At 45.0% G+C, this 21,522-nt stretch overlaps 1 protein-coding gene across 5 annotated transcripts in view; it reads right to left on the reverse strand.

The window, feature by feature from the left end:
* APBB1IP (amyloid beta precursor protein binding family B member 1 interacting protein) overlaps window positions 1-21,522 on the reverse strand; it is a 1,612,974-nt gene that overhangs the window by 603,975 nt on the left and 987,477 nt on the right. The gene's annotated exons all lie outside the window — the stretch shown is intronic.

Below are 21,522 nucleotides of genomic sequence, written 5' to 3' on the forward strand. Positions count from 1 at the left end.
AGGCGGGGCAAAGTTTCTGTAGTCTGGCCCATGGTTGTCGAGCGCTAAAGTGGCGCTAGTGTGCCTACTCCCATCTATTATGGCTTAGAGGTTTATTACAAGTTTGGTGGTAGCAGTAACATGCAGTATTTCCGAATATCTTATGATTTACTGACAAACTACGAGTTTTGTTATCCAAGGAAATGTCCTCCACACATGGACACTAGCAGATGATATGACCGTGTGCCATAACCCGCGCTTATGCTTATGGGGCATCTCCCTATGCATAGGTTGACCAGACATCCCGGCTTTCCCGGGACAGTCCGGGGAAATCACCCTCCATCCCGGGAGATTTTTCATTTTAGAAACCCTCTCCCGGGTTTGCATGGCTGGGTCACTACGGGTTTTTGCCGGGACCCGATTTCGAAATCCCGAAATCGGGTCCTGGCGCAACTCTTCCTGCGTGAATGGTGGCGTAAACCCCATTTCCTCTCACTTCCCCTCCCAAGCACCCTACTCCAATGAGAGGAGTTTGCCTGTGAGCACACCCCTTCCCCGCCTCCCCCAATAGGCCAGCAACATAGAAGTAGGACTACAGTTTTATTTATATTTACGTTAGTCTAGTCCTGCGTTTATGTCTATGGGCTGTCCCGTTTTTTTTTTTTTTTATTTGGCCTCCCTACTTATGGAGTCGTATGGGACTTTAAAATGGGGCATAACTAAAAGGCATGCATGACTCAGAATCAAGAGGACCCTTCACGTTACCACCACATGCATTCTGCATAAGGTATCGGTAAACGCGTTTGACGTAATGCACCATTACGTTTTTCCAACAGTTATTTTTAATGTGTGTGTTCTGATGTAAGTCTGAGATAAGGTAAATGCATGTTCACAGTGTCAGTGGCATGCACTACTTCAGGGGTCTGACGGAATCGTTTTAGGCGCAAGCAGTGCTGCATCGCCAGCCTTCGGGTTCTTTACATGTTCTGAAAGCCATGCTAAAAAGTACCTCTGCTTTAGTGCACTGCGGGGGCGTTTTCTAAATGCCACACATTTTACTGGGGGGCGGACATGGGAGGACAGTCAACCTGTGCATGCAAGCTCTGCAGCCCCCTCTATGCAGTTTTCATAGTTTGCATCACAAAGTGGCAATCGCACAGCCGGTCTAGTGGCACGGCGAGTAGAATGCTCGCTTTGAAATCGGTGCAGAGCCTTGCAACGCAGGTTCGAATCCCGGCGGGGCCAAACTCAGCTTTTCATTCTTCCGAGCTCGATAAATGAGCACCACACACCGTGGGTAACAATAAGCAGTGCTCAGATACCTGATGGTTCGTAGCGCTATTTAAATGCCGAATTATTATTATACAGGTAAAAAACTAAAGCATGATTTGCACTTCATAGTACAAACAAGAGTGAAAATGTCTCGCCAGGTATGCATGACCAGCCGTATTTAACATGCATTCAATGTATTTATATGTCGGAATCAAAATTAGCTGCTGACGTAAATGCTTTAATTATTGCAGGTGGTAGCGAAGCGGAAGTGTGCAGCAGAAGCATTAATTACGTTTCGCGCCCCCTCTCTTCCTGACAAAATGAGTAAAACCATACGTTAACCCTTTTGTGCACGGTTTTACACATGCTTTATTGCTCATGGGGCGACAAAAATAAGCCCCTACATGTTTTCTAGGTTTGCGAGCCGATGCATCCGCCTTGCCTAACCGATCGCTACACTACACCTGAAGCACTGAACCCAGAAAGCGACCCCTCCGCACTTTGGTGTTAAGCCGAGTCCCTGGCGCTGCCTCAAGAGTCTGGGTGTTGGCATTTTTACTCGGGCAGCCGTTGGCTCGAAGGTGCCTTCACAGTACTAAGCAGAGCATTGCTAACCCCACTGCCACACTCGTCAACACTTTTCTGACCCGTGGCTCAGACATTTCACCCAATATTTTCCTGTAAGCTACCCATGTCATATTTATATTTCCTCCATGCCACATTTTGATTACAATGAGATTGATTTGCCGGCAGTGTGCTACTTAACCTTCCTTTGACCCCATTCCAGATTTTGAGATCCCAAATTGCTGCACCTGTGAGACACTATTTCTTGCTCAGGGTAGATTGTTCGTTCTTCAGGCACCAGTCAGCCGCTACATTTCATGTCACCAGGCCCCACTCCATGGTTTTGCCCAAACACACTCTGTCCCCCACCAGTCACATTTAAGGGAGCCAGATTTGCCGCCATTATACTTCCATTTTAACACCACACGATACTCGAGTTTAGGATTGGGCTTGGCATCCGGCCGTCCTCCTCATACTTGAACCTTCACACTTCCAAGCTGCGTTTCAGGTCACTTGGATTTATGTCACACTAATAGTTCTTCCCCTTCAACACCACCAGGCATGGCCACATTTTAGGGGCATGTGTTTGGTGACCCTGTAACCCCGTAATCTCCACATCGACGTCATATTTTATGGTCTCCACAGTTGATGCCCCAAAAGCCATCAGTTCCTTCTCCAAAATTCATTCCACATACTTCCTCATGCCTCATCCCTATGTCAGGGTCACTCAAGCATTATCTTCTCAATTAACCCCCCCTCCTAATAAATGCACAACTAAACAACCTAACAGTTATAACACCTGTTGGCTTGCATAGAAGCTAGGAAGCAATGCAACTTTAAAACAGATAATTCAAGCAAGTCTCTCAGCATCTCAAACATATTACAAATGGTAAATTGCAGATAAGGATCCATATTAAAGAGGCCACAAAAGGTTAAAATCAGACATTAAGAGTAGCCATAATTAAATGTAAGTACACCTATGCCAAATTGTTACTCAGGTAAATCGAAGCATTTGCGCCAGATATTGCTCAGTGTTTTTAGGTTATTTTAAAGCTTATCTGACATCATTTGTAGGCCATCCAGTATAGTTAAGTCATTGAGCCAGTTTATAATTGTAAACTTTCAATTAAAAATTATAATGTGTTTCTTAAACACTGGTCCTTTGGAGATCTATAGTACAGCGTTTTAGATCAACCAATGCTAGAGATTCTGCAAATTGTGCCCTTTGAGCATGTTTCCTCGTTTGCCACAAGATGATAAAATCAGGAGCATTAGTTTACTTTCCAGACTTTTATTAGGCACTGGGTCGCTTTGATAAAGACTAACCACTGCCCTCCAGAAATGACTCAATTAATTCTAACTCTCACAGAGTTCCCATTTAGGACGATTGCCAGGCTTATGTCAAGAATGTACTGGTACTACACGACCCTCTTGCCAGATGGGGCTGAGGTGCACAATCCACGAATTTCTCCATTCCTCCTCATGCAATACTTTATTACTTACTTTAGCATTTAAATCGACCTTGGGCACCCCCTGGAGATATAGGCTGAATATTCGCATTTTAAATTGTCATCATATTGTAACTGACACTGTCTTATATGTTTCCTAAAATGTTTCCTTTACTTTTAACTTATATATTCTTAACATAGATGACAACCTGACTCAGAGTAAAACTTTCATGATAGGTTTTAATGCAAGGTTAATCAAGTCTAACACTTTACGATGACCATTTTAATTCAGGCATCCACATAATGGCTTGCTCCCATCTCCCTAGAGTGAGATTATATACATTTTTCAAGACTAACATAGCTGCCGGCAGGCACCTCGGTGGTAGGTGAGATAGAATGTACACATAATCAGGATGGACACACATATTAATTGAATGTAGGTTGGTCTAGAGCGACAAGTTCAAAATGTGTCATCTTTTTCATCCGATTTCATCTGTGTTTCAATGTTTGTATCATTAACTTGTCCTAGGCTATTAACATTGGACCATAAGTTAAATGTATAATTGATCAATTCAAATTGTCAATAGGCAAGATCAGATGTAAATATTCCTTGTGTGAGTGGTTGTGTCATTGTTCATTTCATTTTGTATCAAGTGAAAGAGCTAACATGGCCAGTAAAATGTATTAGGACATGGAGATCCTTATTGACCTCCACTCAGCCAATTAGAATGTTTAGAATGCAGTAAATAACTACTGGTATTTACTAAGCGCTGAACATTCTGCCTTCAAAATAAATCAGTCTTAGAAACAGCAATGTAATTTCAGGCACAGATTCTTTCAACAAGAAACTTCCTCCATGAGAGGACCCTTTCTTTGCTGCAACATCCTATTTAACACGAAAGAGAAGGCTAAACCAGAGGCAAATGCTTCCTCTCTCTTAAACCTGTTTCAGCTCAACCAAGTTTGCGATTAAAATGCTTAATTTATAAGGATAAATATGTTATTTCAATTTTTTACGAAACAAAATCAAATTAAATTTACTAACTCAGATGCCTCTTTACCTTACCCACTATCAAAGTAAAATGTTTTACTTCACTACCAAAAGTCCAACACATGTATTGCTACTATCCTCATGTGCTAATAGCCATATTTTTATTTAGTTCATTATTTTTTACTGGTTAGGCACTTATACAGCAAGTAAAATACTGTTTGAAAAGTGCCTACAGGGCAATAGGAGGGAACAAGGGAGTGAAACACATTAAAAAGCACAACATTTAAAAGCAGTTGAGGGAAAAAGGAAAAAAAGGAAAACCAACTATGCTTTCTGAGTATTCAGAACATGCAAGTGAAACAAGGAAGAGGGTAGAGGGGGTAATTGCTGGAGTGTCTGGGCTCGTGTGTGAGCCGCAGATGAAGTGCGTGGTATGGTGAGTGATACACGGCTGGAGCCAAATTAGGTGAATGTTTCGAACCTCCTGGACGGAGGGTGGGCCAAGGCAAGTGCTGAGGGTAGACAGGAGCTGGGGTGATTGGGTGTGGGATGTCAGGGGCCCTGAGGATGCATAAGGGCCCAGGAGACCAATCACAGCAACTGTGAGATAAGCAGAGGAGAGAAGAAGGGAAGGAGGAGGTAAAGAGGAAAGTCTTGAGGAGCTTCTGGAATTTAAGAATGTTCTGCTCAAGGCATAGTTGGAGGGCGAGCTGTTCCATAGGAGGGAGCCAGCTGAGGAAAGCGATCGACCACCTACCCTCTGTTTAACAAAACGCTTTACACACAAGGAGTTGGTGCCAGAGTAACGTAGTGGTCTAGAGGGAGAGCATTTAGTAAGAAAAAGTTGAAGAAAGTGTAGTCCCCAGGCCCAGACAGCCTTGTGGATGATACAGAGGGATTTGAATTTAATCCATGTGGCAACCGGGAGCCAATGAAGACATTTTAGGGCAGGAGAGATGCAGTCCCTGGGCTTAAGGCCAATGATTAGTCTTGCTGCCCTATTCTGGATTAGCAGGAGAGGTTGCAGAGTGGAAGAAGGTAGATTCAGGGGGAGGCTATTGCAATAGTCAAGCCTAAAGAGAACCAGAACTTGTGTAACATTGAACCTCTGGGGGAAGGTGAGAAAAGGGAGAATTCCCTTGAGAAGGAAGAGCTGAAAGTGGGACTTCTTGGCAATGTCCTGAGTGTGAGGGGGGAAGGAGAGAGAGGAGTCCAAGATGAGTCCAAGGTTTCTGGCTTCAGACGAAGGAGCAGGAGGAGAGCCCAAGAAGGAAGGACAGAGTGAGGGAAGAAGGAAGGGGAAGGATCTCAGTTTTACAGGCATTGAGGTAGAGATTGTTGGAAGTGCACCAGGACTGGATGGCAGATAGGCAGTCAGGGATAATGGAAGGTGCAAGAGGGTCAGCTGGAAGTTTGAAAAGTTGTGTATCATCTGCATAACACTGGAAGTTGGAGGAAAAGGAGGAGATGAGGCATGCAAGCTGAGCAAGGTAGATGTTAAATAGCCAAAGGGAGAGGATAAAACCCTGGGGGACACCACAGGTGGAGAAGGAAGTAGGAGAGGAAAAGGTGCCCAGGATGACTTGAGAAGAGCGGTCAGTTAGGAAGGATGTCAGCTAGTCCAGTACACGTTACGAGATACCAAGGGTATCGTGGAACCTTTGTATGACGATGGAATGGTTGACCATGTAAAAGGCAAAGGAGAGGTCGAGAAGGATGAGGACAGCTGGGGAGTTGGTGTAAAGAGATGCAAGCAGTTCTTCACGGCTGTTCAGAAGAGCAGTTTCTACGCCTCTGGATGCTCGGAATCCAGATTGATGATCGTGGAGACCACCAACAAGTTCGGTGTGCGAGTTGATTTGGGGCAATGCCAGCATCTCCAGCAGCTTCTCCAGGAAGAGGCTGATGGGAATAGGGCGATAGTTGGCATGGCATGTAGTGTCTGCTGAAGGTTTTTTCAGGAGGTGGTGCACAAGGGAGTGCTTAAGGGAGGAGGGGAAAGATCCAGTGGCAAAAGAATGATTGCAGAAATCAGCGAGTGCGGGGGCAAGAGCGCCTATGTTATCCTTGATGTTTCTGGATGAGCAAGGGGGAAACCTGTTTAGAAGAGACCTACATGGAGCGTACAAGTCTGGTAACCTCTTCAGGTGTGACAGGAGAGAAGGAGGAAAGAGAGGAAGGAGGAGTGTGAGTGGCCAAGAGAGGCAAGGGGGTATGGGATGGGTTGGGAGGGTAACAAGGGTGTTCAGGATGTCCTGAGTTTTGGTGGCAAAGTGAGTGGCCAGCATGTTGCAGAGGACCTGGGAAGGAGAAGGGGAGGAGGAGACTGTGGGAAGGTTGGCTAGTTCCCTGCAGATCTTGAAAAGTTCAGCCGTGTTGTTGGAAGCACCAGAAACTTGTGCCTGTATGTGGGCTCTTTTCTTGGCACGAACGGAGAGTCTGTATTGCCTTTGGAACAGGCGGCAGGCCTGTTTGTCAGAGGATGAACCAGAGGTTTGCCACTTCTATTCCGCCACCCTGCACTTTAGTTTCAGGGCTGCAAGTTGTACCAGGTGTTACGCTTAGAGGCAGGTTTCAGGTGGATCCACATGACTGGTGCAAGAATGTCAATTACTTTGGTGATGGACAAGTGGAGGTTGCTGAGAGCAGAGTCTGATGTAGAGGGGCAAGAGGTGATGAAGATGGAAATGAAGTCAGCAGCTGACAATTGTTTCATCAGGTGGATGTTAGTGAACGAGATTTGGAGGGCTCTTGGGGGAGCGGTCAGATTGCCAAAGCATCCTAGGTGGGAGGAGATGAGAGAATGGTCTTACCAGGAGAGAGGGGTGATTAGTAGGGGGGGAGAGAGAGGTCAGAGTGTATGAGGGCTTCTAGAGTGTGTCCAGTCTAGTGAGCTGGTCCAGAAGGGAGAATGGAGAGGGATAGAGAGGTACAGAGATCGATGAAGAGAGTGGATGCTGAGCCAGAGGAGTCTAGTTGGATGTTGAAATCACCCAAGAGGAGGAGGTTGGAGGTTTATGGAAGTAGGGAAGAACAGAAATCAGCCCATTTAGAGAGGAAGATGGTGATGGCACCTGGAGGCCGATAAATGGTAGCAATGGTCAGGGTGGAGATGGGAGAGATGACCAACTTGCATACCAGGCTCCCAAAGTAAAAGTAGAGCTGGGTGGGTAGGATGGAAGCTGGAACCCACCCAGAGAAGATTAAGGCAACCCCACTGCAATGCCAGTGCAGTAGGTCAAGGCTTGGAGATGATCTTGAAGCCGGCAGGGAGGAGGGAGTCAAAAGCAGTGACAGAGCTGGCATTGAACCAAGTCTTGGTAAGTGTGAAAATGTCAAGGTGAATCTCTTCAAGAAAGAGGCAGATGTCAGCAGAGTGTTTGTTGGCTAAGCGGGTATTCAGAGTAGCCAGATGGAGGAGGTGTCTGCCTTTTAAGGTTTTCTGAGGTGGGATACAGGGGCTTGGTACACCAGTCAGAGGAGAAGGGATAGAGAGAGTAGTAGGGGGAAGTGCAGGAGAAGGAAGGAAGTTAATGAGAGATGGCAGTATCCGGTCAAAGAGAAGAAGTTTGGGTTGAGGACCCTGAACCAGGATAGTGCCTGTGTGATAGACATTAACGAAGCAACGTGAAGATGAGAAGCCGGCCAATAGGACTTCCCAATTGTGCCACCATTAATGGGAGAGGATGTGGAAGGAGAGAGTGTTGAGATGAGATCAGGGGTCCATAGATCTGAAGAGGGGACAGAGAAGAGGATATCAGTGAAGACTTCTCTGGAGAAAGTGCTGACATGGGTGTCTGTGATGGGAAGGCCAGGGTTTGCACTCAAGATATCTTTTTTGTGCTTTTTTCTATTGGATTTCATGAGAGAAGGGGGATAGGTGATAGTGTAGCAGTAAGAGAAGATGGGTGAGATGGAAAGACCCATAGGGGCGGCAGAGGTTGGTCGAGGAATGAAGAAGAGTGGCTGCACAGCACAGTTCTAGCTAAACTCACCAGAAGGTCTAGTAGAGGTAGCCAAAAAGGCATAAATGCAATCCAGAAAGGAAATCGAATTTTAAGAGACAAGAGGTGTATAGATGTAAAGGTACACACAGCTTAATTTGATTTTCAAAAAAGGAGGCCCAAATGCAATGCAAGAGGTGCACAGATGTAAAAGTACACATAACTAAATTACATTTTTTTAAAAGGAGGCACAAATGCAATGGGAGAGATGCACATATATAAAAGTACACACAGCTAAATTCGTTTTTCTTTTAAAAGGAGGCACAAATGCAGTGCAAGAGGAGCACAGATGTAAATGTACACACATCTGAATTCGATTGTTAAAAGGGGATGCACAAATGCAGTGCAAGAGGTGTACAGATGTAAAAGTACACACAGCTAAATTCGATTTTTTTCAAAAAAGGAAGGCACAAATGCAATGCCATAAACGAGGCACAAATGCAGTGAGATAGGATTTAGGATAGTTGAGGCAAGGAAGGCAGAGTAGATATGTACAGTAAATGGTTCAGAAAGATTACTGGAGGAGGCAATGGAAAAGTTCAGCCATCACTCACTTGCAGATCGGCATGGAGCATAGATGTCCAAAGATTCCTAAACATGGGCTAGCATTAACTAGTCTGGAGGCATAGTTTGTGGGGGGATAGAAGGCCCTCCAGGCCCTGCTCGGCCCGGGAGGGGTCATTATTCCTTGAGATAGTGACTCTTCCCCAATTTATGGCCCTCGTTGGTGGCGGTTCATTATCCTGGGATAATGACCCATCCACCGGTCTATACGGCTATAATAGAGCTGCAGTAGCCATAAATGGGTATGCCAAAGATAACAACAAATAACCCGCAAACTTTAGGAATCTAACACCATCTGTACCTTCACCCACTTGAAGTTTTCTGTGACCTTTCATATAAAACATGTATTGCCAAATAGTGTGGTATTAGCTCAGGCTCCTCTGCAAAGTCAGGCCCCTAACACCTACCCTGGGTTTCAGACTAGTCACCCAAGCCCATGTCGTCTCCCACCCAGGGTGCAGGAATGCCCCACACAATCCACTGCAGCCCCTCTGAAAGCTGCCCAGTGGGCAGAATGCCCAGTCTCAGCAATGAAGAAATTCAGCCACACCACCCCCATCCTAAGGGAGCAGCACTAGCCACCGCTTCAAGCATGCATCATATTCAAAACAGCCTGCAACACCTTGAAAGCAGTCACGACCAAAGCAACATTCCACCTGGCCGTAAAACTGAGCATCTCTCAGGGCTAATGCACAACCAGAACCAGTGCTTAATTTGCACGAAAATAAGTGACAGGGCCCACATTTCTTCTAGCACGCCTGTGACACAACGGGGCGGACACCACCCACTACTGCTCCATACAGTGTCTGCATATCTGAGGTGTAAGCTATAATTCCCATCGGTTCATTAAAGTTGATTGATGCACTGTGCAATTTACAGATATCAATCCACGTAACATATTAGGTACGAGGTTCATTCATCACCCGTTTTGTTTCCCTGTACTTTTTGACGAGCATATTTTGCCAAAACAAATCTTACAAAAATATGGGGAATGGGGGGGGCGGAATATAAGGGGTAGAGTGGGATGGTGTATAGGTAATAAATAATTTGGGATAGAGGTTTTGAGGCCCCCCCAAATAAAAAAACACATTTCGAAGATTTTCTTTGGCAAAGCATTGTCGGCAAAGAGTGCTGCAAAAAAAAACAGCTGATAAATGAACATATAACAACAATATAACAACATATTAGTCGTGTTTTGAAATATAATCATCATTAACATTATGCTCTGATCCATTTATAAACCCCATACATCCAGAGATACATTCTGTTTTTTAGTATATTGTAGGGAAATAATGAAAAGAAAACAAAGAAAGATGGCATTCCGTACATAGCCATCATGTGGCACATATTAACAATCTTGCAAGAGTAAGAAGCATTAACAAAGAACAGGTGAGCAGGCAAAGCACAAAGACAAAAGTATATGATAGAGAAGGCATGCCAGAGATGCCATCATAATGAAAGTGATTATCTAATTATCTTCATAAGATGGAGTTTACTCAGAGCCAGCTTCCACCTAGAGTAGGTATAGTCTCTGGGACAGCAAGTCCAACCTTCCCATCCTGACCCAAGTCTACTCATTAGGAAGCTATCAAGCACTCAACACAACCTAGAGAGCAAACTACAACTAAAGTAGTGGTCTGAGCATTTTGGAAAAATTGATCTGTGCGGTGAGCTGATTCTGTAGGTTGATGTAGGTCCTGCTGCCATTCACTGAGTACCCCTTGGACGATGATCCAGCAGTCCCACATTGTGAGGTAAAGGAGAGAAGTGGGGAGGGGACCCTGTCGGTTGTGGTGCTGGACTTGGGGTAGCTTGGCCACTTATGGTAGTACGTTTTTTCCAAATGAATGATGAGTCTCACTACTAGGTCGAGATGCAGTGATGATGTATTGGCAAAAGGTTGCTACACATATATAGCACTTATGGTGCCAATTACATGATGAGTGCCGGCACATGTTTCGACCATGGGGTCTTTATCAAGGCTTCTATGTTGTGGCATGGTAAATTTGCCATAAGGGTGAGGTGGTGAGTGGATAAGGCCGTGAGAGAGCAAAATCAGTTTTGCATTCGTGCAATGGTGCATTGCATGTGACATATGCATCCATGTGAGAGTGATAGGTATCATGTTGTGAGGTGAGAACGATAGTGACAATTTAATGCAATAGACAATGTAATATACAGTTAGCAAGCAGGTGTGGGCAAGGTAAGGACATTAGCTTAGCCGGAGGTAGAACACTAATACATTAGGTTTGAAAGATAGGAAGCGCCCACAGTGTTGAGTGGGCAAGAAGAATGGCGCGAGACGCAAGGAAGGAAGAGGAGAAAATATGTAAGATGTCATTCGAAATTTGGTGTTGTGTATTTAAAGAGATCTGCAGGTAGTAATAAACCCTGTACTTACCGCAATGGATAATGCCGGTGTGTTGTTCTAATTAGGGTAGTGCTGTGTAGCAGCTGTGGGAAAGGAAGGAAAGGACATTGTGCCAAGGGACTCCATTAATGCAGTGCCGCAGCCTCCAGTGAAAACCAGCAATGGAGGTGGTGAAAGGGTTGCGCGGTCTGATAGAATGGGCAAAGGGTCCTGTAGGATCCTAAAAAGTTTCTCCTATACAATAACTGTGGTAAGGGTTACCCAGGGTGTGCATGCCTGTGACCAAACTAGTACCCAGATTAGAGGCTGCACAAGAGGCTGCAAAGTGGGTGGGCCGGGTTCCGGGCGGCCAAGGGGTGCACCCTGTGCGGGGCCCCGTGGTTGGTCCGACGATGGGTGGTGGGTTTTGGCAGAATAGAAAGGCACATGTAGGGCTCTATGTGCCAATGGTGTCAGTGTGAGTAGTAGGGAAGAGGGCGGTCGGCAAGGTGTGGTGAGGTCGGGGAAGTGAGCAGCGATGTGCTTGGGCTAGGGCAGGGATTATGGGGTTGAAAAGTGAGCAGAGCACAGGCGCAGGTCCACAGTGGGCCTTAGGTTTGGTAGTTTGTTTGTTTGTTTTTATTATTTGTAATGTGCGCAAAACCCAGGGGTCGCACTGTGCAGGAATAACAAGAGGATTGTATGGTTTAGGTTACATAGAGCATATTGGATAAAGTCCCATAGGTTACAGTAGAGGACACAGTGACAACATAGGTGGCAGGAGCCAGCGAGAAGTTATCCAGGACAGTTAACACATAAATAAAGTAATTACAAAGTGCATTCTGCATATAATAACATTCGAAATTCACCATTATAGTTTATAGATTTTGATTGTGTCGGAGTAGCAAGGCAGTAGAGAACTAGTGTTTTAGTTATCATGATCCTTGAATCATCTGATAAGATTCGACCTGAATTGTGGATAGGGAAGGTTTTCTCTTAACGGGGGTGGTAGTGAGTTCCAGTGTAATGCTGCTTTGACAGGGAAGATGCTCCCTCCAGTCAATGTGCATTTGAATCTAGGTACTAGTAGTAGGTTGGCATTGGCCTTTCTGGAAAGGCGGTAGGAAGTCTGTCTGGTGAATCTCGTTGTAAGATATTTGGGGGTCAGGTCGTGGAGGCATTTGTAAATCAAAGAGACAGATTTAAGGATGATCTTATCTTTCATGGAGAGCCAATTAACAGATCTTCTGATGTCAGAGATGTGGGCTTTCTTCGGGAGACTAAGGGCAGCTCTTAGAGCATTATTTTGCAATATTTGAATCTTATTTATGATGTTTTTGTTGCTACCCACATAAAGTGCGTTGCAATAATCCAACTTAGATAGGATCAACGCTCTAGCCAGGGTGATGCAATTGTTGGTGGATAGGAATGGTTTGGTTGCTCTGATGAGTTTACAGGTATAGGCAGTGGCAGAGGCCATTGCATTTACCTGTTTTTTGAATGATAATGTGGAATCTAGGTAGAGGCCGAGAGTTTTGACCTCCTTGGCCACGGTAATAATGTCATTGTCGATTTCAAACGATGAGTAGTTTTGGCCAAGTTTGTTGATATTAGTTGATGTGCCAAGAATGAGGAGTTATGTTTTGTCATCATTCAGGCATAGTCCATGGGAGGCCATCCATGCCTGAATGATGAGGTACACTCTGTTTACAAAGGCCACATCCTTGTCATAATCCCCCGTCAACGGGATGAGGATTTGGGTATCATCAGCGTAATTCATGTAGGTGATACCCAGATCATCGAAAAGGGGCTTCGTAAATATGTTGTACAAAGTGGGGGAGACACAGGAGCCCTGTGGCACGACACAGGAAATAGGCGTTGGGTCAGCGGCTGCTAGCAGGGAGAAGACTTGCATTGTTCTGTTACTGAGGAAGGACTGGATCCAGTCTATTGCCTCTTGGGAGAAGTGTGCGGCCGACTCAAGGTGATTGCGCAGGATCTCGTGGTCGACTAAGTCAAATGCTGCTGCGAGATCAAGGAGCAACAGTAATGCTGTCTTGCCCTCGTCTCTCAAGTCATCTATTTGTGTCTTGAGGTCGACCAGAGCGGTTTCAGTTCCGTGTTGAGGTCTGAAACCTGACTGCCGGATTCCTAAAAGGTGTTTGTATTCTAAATATTGTTGGATTCGTAGGTAAGCCATTTTGTATAGGATTGTAAGCAGGAATGGCACTGTGGTGATAGGGCGGTAGTTTGTGGGGATAGACGGTTCTAGGTTTTGTTTTTTAAGGAGTGGGAGGACCCAGGACTGCTTCAGATTGTTGGGTATCGTACCTGAGGTAAAGGATGCATTTATTAGATTAGTGATTAAAGGTGAAAGTTCGCGGGCTGCATCTTTTATCAGTTGTACTGGGCATAAATCGCCATGGCAGTTCGAGGATTTGAGAGTGAGGATGACTTTCTCAACCTCTTTGATGGGAGACTTTGCAGAAGTAAAAGTGTGGAGTGGATTCATGTGGGGGGGTCAAGGTGGATTGCGTCACTGTCACATAACTGTTGCTAGGTTTAGATGTAGTGAGAAGGGTGTCCTTTTTGTGGTTAATCTTTGTTTGCAAGGTCGTAATTTTGTTAGCCAAGGCATTTTGGATGCTAGTGCACCAAATTTTATCCTTGAGGCAGGAGTCTGGGATTTGGATAGGAGATTCTACCTCTTTTAGAATTGCAAAGAGCTCTTTAGTATTAGACTTAGCTTGCGTAATTCGGAGGTTGTAGGAAGTTTGTTTGGCGGAAATAATTTCTTTTTATAGAGGGCCGATTGCTTGCTTAGGTTATTCTTATTGGTCTCAGATGGATCGAGTCTCCATATTTTCTCGCAGCGACGTTTCTCAAGTCGAATTGCTTTTAATAGTGGAGAGAACCAGGTATTCACATGTTTACGGGGTTTGCTCTTTCTCATCTTTAGGGGTGCTATGGCATCAAGGGATGATAACATTACTTTGTTATACGTGTCTACCATGCTGAATGGGTCTATGTGATCTGGGATAGAATTAAGAGTAGGTAGGATCAGGGGGATAAGGTTTTCAGGGTAATGTTTCTTTTGTTTCTGGTAGGTACTGCTGGGGCTGCACTGTCTGTAGGCAGCGGATATGAGGCCTCTAGAGAGAACAGGATCAGTTGATGGTTGGTCCAAGGCTGGGGCCTGGTTGACAAGACTGTGATGGGGCAGTTGTGCTCGGCCATCCAGTCAAGGGTTCTACCTCTCGTATGGGTGAGGCATGTGATCTTTTGGGTGAATGCTAATTCCTCTAGGGAATTTGAGTGGCATTGGAGTCTAGGGGGTCGGTGAGTCCCAAGTTAAAATCTCCTAATACAAGTCTCTGGGAAGAGCTTTTCAGGTTGTTAGATAAGATGTTAGTTAGATCTTCTTCGAAGAGTCCTAGAGGGCCTGGTGGTCGGTAAATAAGGTGGATAGTTACAGACTGTGTGTTGGTTAAAGTTAGCTTGGCTGTAAGGGCTTCACAAGAGTCTGTACTGTGAGGTGGGGTGAGTTTCAGTGTAAGGTTGGTTTTATATATTATGGCAAGACCTCCGCCTCGAGAGGTGGTATGATCTAGTCTAAGGAGGGTGTAGTCATCTGGGACGGCTAGCATAATTGCTGGGCCGGCCGCAGGGTGGAGCCATGATTCTGTAATGGCTAGGAGGTCTATATTTTCATTTTGTAGTAAATCTGCAATCTCAGTTGCGTGGGCGACCATAGAGCGTGCATTTATGAGTGTACCTTTTATAGTTGGCTGAGTTGGTTGGGGCAGTTCCTTAAGAGTGCATTTCTGGGTCGTGGTAGTCTCTCGGAAAAGTCTACTATTGAGTTGCAAGTGATGGCGGCTGGTTTTGCCAGGGCCAGTAGTGGCATTAATGGGCATTTTTTTTAGGTAAAAGGTCATACAGTCTAGGGAGTCTCGCACTTAACTTCAGGTTCCTCTGTATTAAGGTGCAAGGTCTAGTACTCATGTTGGGCTGCTTAGAGAGGTTATAAGAGGGTGATGGTGGCGGGGCGCAGGCCTTGTATTGTGGCATAGTGAAATCTTGTTGGGTGATTATAAGGAGGAGGGCCCTTAGTAGAATCGTATAGAATGGTGGTAGGTACATGGCGCGTGTGTGTGGGACTATATGTATTGGGTAGGAAGTAAGAGTGAATGAGGTCTGTGTGCTAGTAGGATAAAATAGGACCTTGGGGTCATACATGTGGATCTGTAGGTCCGCAGTTCTAGGATTTTGACACTTTGCGCGGGGGAGCGCAGAGTAGAGTGATCCTAAGTGGGAGGCATGGGCTACTGTCTGGTGAGAGCACATAGGTTAAGGTGATGGCAGGTCAAATGCAGCGATAGAGTGACAAGTGGGCTATAGTCTGACAGAGCACATAGGTGGCAAAACTAGAATGCACTACCGGCTAATGATACGACTTTCACAAACTGAACCAGTAGCAGTATAGAATGCCACGTGGGCATCTGTAGCAGCATCGGCTGTTGTCTGGCAAATCGCATAGAGGCAAGCTAATACGCAATAAAGGCTGGTGGCAGGATGTACACACAAGCTAAAGTAATATCTAGGTTTCATGCAGCACGGGACTGCTATCTAATAGATAACATGGATTGAATAATGCTAGGGTACAATGCTGGCTACAAGTTCACACACATTATGATAGAGGCGGCACGCAGTAATAGTAGCTCTAGGTAAGTACAGGGTACACGGTGCACATATGCGGGTATGGGGTGAAAGGGCATGCTAGTTTGCAAATGCAAGTGGTAATCGACGTTCGCAAGAGCGGCGTGATTACTAGGACTAGGATAGATGCAGTGGTACTAGTCGGATGCAGTTAATCATTCACTAGTCACAGGTGCAGTAGATTCCGTGGGGGTCGCGGTCTTGCCGGGCATATAATTTGGCATGCAACATATATCATGGGCAATATACGTAAAGACAATAGGTAGAGGTAGAGGTAACATGGCTGTGTGCCGTGACGAGCAGTGTCAGTGTCCGTACGGTGAGGCAAGCAAGCGCTGGTGTGAGTCCCCGTAATGCTTGTGGCGCGGCAGCAAAGGAGACTGCGTGTAAATCCCGAGCCACATATAATAACTAGGACTAATAACTAGGACTAGGATAGATAACTAGGACTAATAACTAGGACTAGGATAGATGCAGTGGTACTAGTCGGATACAGTTAATCATTCACTAGTCGCGGCTGCAGTAGATTCTGCGGGGGTCACGGTCTTTCCGGGCATATAATTTGGCATGCAACCTATCATGGGCAATATACGTAAAGACAATCGGTAGAGGTAGCGGTAACATGGCTGTGTGCCGTGATGAGTAGTGTCAGTGTCCGTACGGGTGAGGCAAGCATGCACTGGTGTGAGTCCCCGTAATGCTTGTGGCGCGGCAGCAAAGGAGACTGCGTGTAAATCCCGAGCCTCATATAATAAGAGGACGGCTAACGTATATGGCTGCTGAGAGTGGCTCGGTTAATGAGTGGAGGAACAGGGTCGCAGCGGTTAAGGCTGTGGGCAAGCATGCCCAAGTGGGTGATGTGACAGCAGGGCAAGATCAAGGGGAGAGTGGGCTTACCTGTGAGGCCAGCAAGGCCTACATCTGTGTGATGGTGGTTGCGGTGATCTTCCAATCCTGGCCACCATCATACATGACAGTATATATAGAAGCTGAGAGCTGATTGGCCAGGTGTCCAAATGTGTCAGGGCCTAGGATTGGAGGCCGCTTGGATGACCAATGGGGGTCTGGGCCATGTTGGCAGTGTGGAAGTCAATTGCAAGGGAGTATCTCACGGGGGGCAGCAGTTGCACCTGCTATAGCAGATTTGCTGGAGTGTAGAAAGCTAGCACACATGGTGCTGAGCAGCGATCTCATGAATACAATGGGTGCAACACAAAATTCAGTAGACTTTGTAATGCAACGTAGGGGGGAATGGTGGCGTGGGCAGGGAGATGAAATAGAGAGAGCCCAAGGTGTAAAGGCGCTAGGTGTTTATGTGTGGCAGGATGTGGTGGCGCTAGTGGAGCCACTGTATGGCTATGTGAGGGGTGGGGTATGCCTGGGGAAAGAGGCACTGTTGGCAACATGGTTCAAGAGATGAGGGTGGTGCTGGAGGAGAGCAGACATTAAGGAGGTTGCCTAGTTGGATATGTGGTGAGTATGTCTCATTGTGGGATGTTGATGAGCTGGGTAGAGTGTTGAGTGGTCAAATTGCGAGGGCATAGAGGAGTGAGACTGGGTATGGAGCAGGGTAATTGACAATTGCAGATAAACAAGAAAAAAAGTGGGGTTCAGAGAAATACATTCAGTTCGAGATCAGTATTGAGGCCTTGAGTCACACTTCTGTATTTACAGATGAGGTTGGCCTCCCGTTGATGGAGTCTGAGCTCCCTGTCTCCACCTCTTGCATCGCATTTGACGACTTCTGGTCCCAAAAATTTGATGTCCTCATTCTTCTCAAATTGGTGGTTCTCCTACCAGTGTAATGCCAGTGGGTATATTGCATCTTGTGAGTGTAGGAGTCCTAGGTGTTCTCTGATCCTGGTTCTCAGTTTTCCGATGGTACTTCCAATATATTTAAAATTACAAGTACAGATGATTGAATATATGACTAATTGTGACTTACAATTGATAAACTCAGTGATTTTGTGGCATTGGTTTTCACTAAAGTAGACATACTTGGCATTCTGAGCATGGGGACACATGATGCATGTCCCACATCTACGGAAGCCTGCAGCTTGTGATGAGGTGAGCCAGTTAAGGTTCTTTGCTTGGGGGGTGCCATGTAGGATGCGCTAAGCAAGGTCCTAAGAGTTGGCACTTTAGTGTACAAGAGTTGTGGTCTGCTAGGTATCAAGTGTTGGATGTCCGTGTCGATGCTTAGGATGTGCCAGTGCTTGTTCAGGATTCTTTGCACCTGGTGACTATTTTGGTGATACCTGGCCACATACCTAATGGCATTATCCTTCTCTTTGGTCCTTTCCTGCAGAGTAACCAATGCTTTTCTGGCCCGATTTGTGGCCATAGTGATAGCTGAGTCAACGGATTGCTCTCTGTATCCTCTTGCTGCAAATCTGTCTTGTAGGAGGTTGCATTCACCCATGAACACCTGCTCCGTGCTGCAGTTTCTCTTGGATCTGATAAATTCTCCTTTGGGGATATTGTCTATCACAGATTTGCAGTGGCAGCTTGTTGCAAAAAGGACTGAGTTGACTTTGGTTGGTTTCCTGTAGGTGGTGGTATTTAAACCAGAGTCAGTGATTGTGATTTTGATGTCCAGAAAGTCGATGGTGAGGTCACTCTGTGTCCCTGTGAGTTTGATTCCAAACATATTATTGTTGAGGTGTTCCTTGAAGGACTTGAGTTGTTCAAAAGTCCCTGACCAGATCATCAGGATGTCATGAAAAAAGGATTGCAAAAGGCGTTTACCTGCTCAAAGTGATTCATAAACATATTCACCATGGCCGGGGCATATGTCGTGCCCATGGCGATGCCCTTTGGCTGCCTGTAGTATGTCTAGATGAACACATTGTTTATTAAGGAGGACTCCAACAGTTCCTTTGTCATTTCTAAAAGGGAATAGAATGATACAGAAGCTTTGGCAAATGTATACTCAATGGCTTGGAGAGCCAGGGCATGGCCAATGGCAGTGTAGAGTGCCTTGACATCCAGGGTCACCAAAAGTTATTCAGGTTTCCATGTCACCTCCTGTAGTACGAGTACTGTATGCGTGGTGTCCCTGCGGTAGGTTGGTATTTTAGGAACCTCAGGTGCAAGCACATTCTTGATATATTTGGAAATTGGTTCCATGACCCAACCAATGGCACTCAGGATAGGTCTTCCCTCTGGTACTGTTGTAAATTTCTTGTGTACAGAAAGTAGACAGTTGGCATTCTAGGATGGTCCATTTTGAGAAACTTGTATTCATCATCCGTCAGTAGTCCAAATTTGTACCATTTGGCAGTAAGTTAATTAGCTTGTCTGACAATGGTGGTGCTTGGTTTGGATAGTAGCATTTCATAGCATCCTGGCATGAACAGGTGTGTAGTGGCCATCTTGATTTAGTCTGGTCTATCAAGGATTACTATATTACCACCTTTGTCCGCTTCTTTAATTATTATTTCTGTATTGAGCCTAAGTTTCTTCAGTGCTCGTAACTCTTCTGTAGTAAGGTTACAGTGCCTTCTTCCTTGTTTGTGTCTCATATTGTCCTCTAGGGTGTGAAAGTCTCGGGTGACAGCTTGTTTGAAAATGTCAATTGCGATATCTCCTTGTAAATTTGGCGTAAACCTGGATTTCTTCTTGAGTTCTGGTATCTTCAGGTTTTGCTCATCAACATGCAAGTCTTTTAAAATGTCACATTTGGTATATATGATGTCATCTTCCTTATTTTCCTAATTGACGAGTAGGTGCGTAAATGCTAAGTTTTCTATGCTGACATTGCTAGTTGTTTCCAATTTTCTTTCTGGATTCCACGTTACTTTTTTGGCGAAGAATTTCCTAAGTTTAAGTTTACTAGTGTACTTGAAGATGTCAATGTGGGCTTCTATGAGGTCTACTGAGGCAGCGGGTCTGAAGGAAAGCCCCTTGTTGATCATACTTATCTCCATGTCATTCAGGGTATACCTTGATAGATTCAGAACCAAATTGAATGCCTCTGTTCCAGATGTTGCAGTTGCGTTCAGGATCTTGTAAGTCTTGTTTGGCCTTTGTGTTCCGCTGTTATGTTTCTGGTATCCGCCTCTCTTGTTTCTCTTCTTGCTCCTGAGGTTTCGACTAATGGGTCGTGGAAACGTACCCGCATGGGGTTTGCAGTTCTTGTTCCTCTGGCCACTAGAGAAACCAAGCACTGCTTTTCAAACCTTCTAGGACCTTGAGTCTCTTGACCGGATCTCAAAAATGATATCCTTTGGTTCTGCTGGTGATTGTTTCAACTTCAGGTTCTTGCTCGCCTATTCTCCTTTCGGATTGTGCTGGTTCAGGTTCTGTATGATCTGGGTCACTCTTGACATCTGAGCTGGCCGGTGAGCTGTTAGGTGCACTTTCTCGTGATGTGTTTTTGTAATAGTCGTTGAATTTGGGCTGCAAGGTAAAACACTCGATCATCTCTATAATCCCTGTCGTCTCTGGAGAATTGTTTGCATTTCCTGAGTTTAACCTCATCCTGATAGTTCTTGAGTATTTCGTAAAAAATTCTATTGTTTTTATCCTTAGTGTTTGCTGGTGCGTTACTCTCTTCGATTTCTTTCTTCACTGAGTCAATTTCTAGTACCAGTATGTTGTATTTTCTGTAAGCATGTTCTATTAGTAGCTCCAGGATGACCTTGGAGCCTGTGGTAAGGTTTTCCTCCCATTTTGCTGCAAGGTCAGCGTCGTCTGAAATGATGAAATCTACTGATAAAGTAGATTTAACTGAATGGTTGAAAAGAATGTTGAACCCAAAAATGACAGCTGAATAGGTAGCGGTTGCAGCATTTGTTAAGTCATGGGCAATACCTATTTTTAAAGAATCAATGTAACTTTCCAATATGTGGGAAATTTAAAGCAATACATTTTTGGTTTTCCCGTTTAAAATGTTTTCGTCTTTTATTTTTACTTTTTTCTATCGCCCCTCCTGTGAAATGTTTTATGATGTTAGTAATATATGAATTTAAATGTTGTAACATGTAATTTCCATGATTGATATTTTTAAATGTTCAATGTGTGATGAAGTGTTTTCTGTTTGTTCTTCTTTTTTGTAAAGGTTTTGATAATCCCAAAAAATAAATAAAAAATAACTCTTGCAATGAAATACAAATGATTAAAAAAGGGCAGGAGCTGCTGGTGGCCAAGGATACAGTGTCATCGGCTGGCCATGTTGGTCCCTCTGTGTCTCTTCATGAAGTGAGACACGGATTTTCTCAGTGATATCTGGAGGAGGGGTATCCAACAACATCAGTGTTCCCGGCCGGACTCCACACGCAAGTGCTCAGTCATGGCATCAATTGTGAACAAATAGCTTGAAGTGAAAATCAGTTTTTCATGATGGTCGAAGAAGGATGAAAGGTACATGGCCAGAGCTGATGGTTTCACTCGGCTAGTTCTTTATGGAGTTTTGAAGAACCTACAAGTGATATTTGGAGTTAGAGATACCCAACAAAATCACATGAGTCACTGCCTGGCTTCATAGGGTGCTGCTAGACATCCAGAGTTCTGGAAGAAGTATGCTTTTCAGACAACCACTCTCCATTGATGATTGACTGATTGAGTGGTTAGAAGCACTTACAAATCACACCAACCCCACAGGGGGTCTCCCCTGGTCGCCTGGTGAAA

This window comes from Ambystoma mexicanum, chromosome 2q (assembly GCF_040938575.1).
Source record: "Ambystoma mexicanum isolate Mex_15411 chromosome 2q, UKY_AmexF1_1, whole genome shotgun sequence".
Lineage (NCBI taxonomy): Eukaryota > Metazoa > Chordata > Amphibia > Caudata > Ambystomatidae > Ambystoma > Ambystoma mexicanum.